At 47.5% G+C, this 5,000-nt stretch overlaps 1 protein-coding gene across 1 annotated transcript in view; it reads right to left on the reverse strand.

The window, feature by feature from the left end:
• The window catches only part of LOC308367990 (putative cytochrome P450 120), a gene marked incomplete at both ends in the record, with an annotated part of 56,939 nt that overhangs the window by 29,248 nt on the left and 22,691 nt on the right, over positions 1-5,000 (reverse strand). The window lies entirely within an intron of this gene.

A 5,000-nucleotide genomic window follows, 5' to 3' on the forward strand; every position in this document is an offset into this window, starting at 1 on the left:
ACACACACACACACACAAATATTTTTTATACACACATAAACAGACATCAGATCATGCCTAAAAAAAAGCCTAAAGAAAAGCGTTTAGTTGGTCTGTGCATTACCCTAGCCTCCAGTGCACCACAGCCCTCACTCAGACACACACACACACACACACACACACACACACACACACACACACACACACACACACACACACACACACGTTAGCCTAGCCTCCAGTGCACCACAGCCCTCACTCAGACAAACTAAACTCATTCAAACAACAAATGCTTTCACTGGACGTTGGACATTTGGTTACTCAGTGACATGACCAGTCCTCCCAAGTCACCACCCCTTAGCCTGGTGACACCAGCCTACGTATTTCCGCCTGAATTGATTTCAAGCTCATACTCAGTCTGGCCTAACCCCGTTGACAATCGTCTCCAGGACTCAAAATTTTGTAGGACCAATCAGCGAACAGTTCAGAGCTGTGACGCAAAACTCGCCTTGGAGGAAAAGACACGAAAAGCTATCGGAAAAGTTGTCTCAACTCTCGAGAACATCAGAAAATTAAAAGGAGAACAAGAGTATTTTCTTGTAAGTTTTATGATTGGAAAGGACGTCGTAGCTCTTCTCCCAACTGGCTTTGGGAGAGTTTAATCTACCGAATGCTTACTAAACGTTGCTGATTGGTTAAGGGAACTCCAATGATTTTAAACCTCAAGATAAGCACCCGCCCATCTCGGAAACCAAAATGCATTGGGTTGGCCCAGACTGAAAGACGGAATGAAATGGAGTCACAGGCTGGTAATGGCCAGGCTAGCCACCCCTGGTCTTCCTTATAAAAGCAGGTTGTACACACTTCCATACAGTTCACATGCTTGCTTTTATCATTTTTTTCAGATCATTTTCACACTTGTCTCAATACCATGAACACTTCTCCCAAACACTTCACACAGTGGACTTTACAGACACACACCTGAGTATATCAGTTAACCTTTGGTGCAAAATGCACTACAACCACCAAAATGAACTACAACCACCAAAATGAACTACAACCACCAAAATGCACTACAACCACCAAAATTAACTACAACCACCAAAATGCACTACAACCACCAAAATGCACTACAACCACCAAAATGAACTACAACCACCAAAATGAACTACAACCACCAAAATGCACTACAACCACCAAAATGAACTACAACCACCAAAATGCACTACAACCACCAAAATGCACTACAACCACCAAAATGCACTACAACCACCAAAATGAACTACAACCACCAAAATGCACTACAACCACCAAAATGAACTACAACCACCAAAATGCACTACAACCACCAAAATGCACTACAACCACCAAAATGAACTACAACCACCAAAACACTTCACACTTCACCCAAAAGTGACTCGTGCTGCCGTAAGCAAATGTTCTCTCTCAGAGTACAATGACCTAAAAAACACTAACAACTTGAGGCATTGCCAATTGCATATATAACATGTTGCTGTATCCTCCAGTTTTGCACAAATTACTGTGGTGTTGCATGCAAAAGAAAAGAATGACACCTCGTACACATCAAATATGTAATATAAAATGAAACAGTTAATATGAAATTCAGATATATTCAGATATAATCAAGACAGCTCTATGCTACATTTTCTGTGGTACACTATAGCACCAAACAAGTGTGCAGAGCAGACACTTTTCTTTCTCAGTACAGTAAGAGAAACATCAACACACAAGACTGCCACTAGGGGCCCTATTTTAACGATCAGAAACGCAAGTGTCCTGCAGCCCTAATGCTGATCCCTGGTGACATTTTTATAAACTTAGAATTTACAGCAACATTCTCTTTTGCCTTAAATCTTCAGAAAAAATCTTGAGCACATCCTATCCACCACTAAAATCCCCCAAAATCCCCCAAATGTTTCAAAGCAAGCTGTTGCCATGACACCAAGAACAAACTTTTCTGTTGGTTTCCCTGTCACAATACTGTAGATACTGTAGATGTTGTGTGGCAAGATAACCAGGTGTGATCAGTGGTACAGTGGTTAGTGTTGTTAGCTAACAAATAGCCGACCTGGATTCAATTCCTGGGCAATGCAAGATGTTCCGTACTGTGAGTGACTTTGGATAGACATGACTGTTGTAGTTGCCTTTTTGGGGTCACTTTGTCTCATTGATGGCCCACCATGACTTTCATATGCAGCAGGAATATTGGGAAAATTGTGGGAAAATGCTTTCACCTCCATCTATATTTTTCCTTCATACCTTATCCCCTCTGTCTCCCTTTCTCCCACTGTCCTTCATCCCCTCTCTCTTTCCCTCTGTCCTCTTTCTCTCTATCCCTCACTCCTCCTCTATCTCTCTCCCCCTCTGTCTCCCTCTCTCCTCCTCTCTCTCACTCTCCCTCATCCTCTCTCTCCCTTCACTCCTCCTCTCTCCCTCTCTATCTCCCTATCTCCACCTCTCTTCCACTCCTACTCTTTTCTCTCCCATTTCAGTGCAAATGCTGCACTATTTTTAGAAAAAAATATAGAATAATCTGTTTTATTTCAAGTGTATAATTTAATTTATCTGTCAACATACAGCATCTTTCCATCTACAGTGATCTACATTGTGGTTTTGTTAACTGAAATTGTTAACTGTTTCGAACAGAGTATCTAAATATCTGCAAAAGATGCTGTAGAGTTGCACAGTGTTTTGCTGGTGGTGAACATTTACAGAGACAGATATCCGTGAATCTCGGAAGAAGTGGTCATTGACTGCATTTTGTATCTAAGCAATGGAAAAGTATCCACAGTTTAGTTCACGTAGTCTACTGATATGCTGGATGTGTTAAGTGTTTGAAAAAAAGTGTACCAAGTGTGAAAAATGATTGGAAAAAACTAATGTGTATTGTTCATGTTCTAGTTTAAAACAATCAAAAACAATTAGATAACACGAATCCTTCGTTTCATGCGTCACAGCAGGACAGAGAAGTGTGTCTCTTTCTCATTCACCTTATGCCTCCATCTCTCTCTCTATCTCTCTCTATCTCTCTCACTCTCTCCATCTCTCTCTTCTCTCCATATCTCTCTCCATCCCTCTCTCTCTCTATCTCTCTCACTCTCTCCATCTCTCTCCATCTCTCTCTCTCGCTCTCTCCTTCTATCTCCATCTCTTTCTCCCTCTCGCTCTCTCACTCTCTCTCTCTCACTCTCTCCATATCTCTTTCACTCTCTCTCACACACACACACACTCACACACACACACACACACACACACACACACACACACACACACACACACACACACACACACACACACCACATGTCTGTCATCGCCTGCCAGCCAGATCTGTCACAGCTGGTGCGCACCGACTCACACACACACACACACACACACACACACACACACACACACACACACACACACACACACACACACACACACACAGACACACACACACACAAATACACACACACACACACACACAGCAAACAGGAAACTAAAAGCAGCTCGCTGTGACCTCCAAAAGGGGCAGCGCTGTCCCAGCATGCCTTGCGGTGGGGGCAGCATCTGTGAGTGTTTCACTGATGACACATAACACAGACTGAGTGGAGGAGTGGAGGAGTGGAGGGGTGGAGGAGAGGAGGGGTGGAGGAGTGGAGGAGAGGAGGAGTGGAGGAGTGAAGGAGTGGAGGAGAGGAGGAGTGAAGGAGTGGAGGAGAGGAGGAGTGGAGGAGTGAAGGAGTGGAGCGGTGCAGGAGTGGAGGAGAGGAGGAGAGGAGGAGTGGAGGGGTGGAGGAGAGGAGGAGAGGAGGAGTGGAGGAGTGGAGGAGTGGAGGGGTGGAGGAGTGGAGGGGTGGAGGAGTGGAGGAGAGGAGGAGTGGAGGGGTGCAGGAGTGGAGAAGAGGAGGAGAGGAGGAGTGGAGGAGTGGAGGAGTGGAGGGGTGGAGGAGTGGAGGAGTGGAGGAGAGGAGGAGTGGAGGAGTGGAGGAGTGGAGGAGTGGAGGAGTGGAGGGGTGGAGGAGAGGAGGAGTGGAGGAGTGGAGGAGTGGAGGAGAGGAGGAGAGGAGGAGTGGAGGAGTGGAGGAGTGGAGGGGTGGAGGAGTGGAGGAGAGGAGGAGTTGAGGAGTGGAGGAGTGGAGGGGTGGAGGAGAGGAGGAGTGGAGGGGTGGAGGAGAGGAGGAGTGGAGGAGAGGAGGAGTGGAGGAGTGGAGGAGTGGAGGGGTGGAGGAGAGGAGGAGTGGAGGAGTGGAGGAGTGGAGGAGTGGAGGGGTGGAGGAGAGGAGGGGTGGAGGAGAGGAGGAGTGGAGGAGTGGAGGAGTGGAGGGGTGGAGGAGAGGAGGGGTGGAGGAGAGGAGGAGTGGAGGAGTGGAGGAGTGGAGCGGTGCAGGAGAGGAGGAGAGGAGGAGTGGAGGGGTGGAGGAGAGGAGGAGTGGAGGGGTGGAGGAGAGGAGGAGTGGAGGAGTGGAGCGGTGCAGGAGTGGAGGGGTGGAGGAGAGGAGGAGTGGAGCGGTGCAGGAGAGGAGGAGAGGAGGAGAGGAGGAGTGGAGGGGTGGAGGAGAGGAGGAGTGGAGGAGAGGAGGGGTGGAGGAGTGGAGGAGTGGAGCGGTGCAGGAGAGGAGGAGAGGAGGAGTGGAGGAGTGGAGGGGTGGAGGAGAGGAGGAGTGGAGGGGTGGAGGAGAGGAGGAGTGGAGGAGAGGAGGGGTGGAGGAGTGGAGGGGAGGAGGAGAGGAGGAGAGGAGGGGTGGAGGAGAGGAGAGTCTTCCACTGATGACACATAACACAGACTGAGAGGAGGACAGAGAGGGAGAGATGAACAGTCACAAGCAGCAGTCCCAGCCACCAGTTCTGATGGAACAAATGCATACATTACTGTGCAAACATATAAGTATGTATGGATGTTTGCATTTATATATGCATGCATGTATGTATGTATGTATGTATGTATGTATGTATGTATGTATGTATGTATGTATGTATGTATGTATGTATGTTTGAATGTATGTATGTATGTATGTATG

Source organism: Sprattus sprattus, assembly GCF_963457725.1.
Source record: "Sprattus sprattus genome assembly, chromosome: 7".
NCBI lineage: Eukaryota > Metazoa > Chordata > Actinopteri > Clupeiformes > Clupeidae > Sprattus > Sprattus sprattus.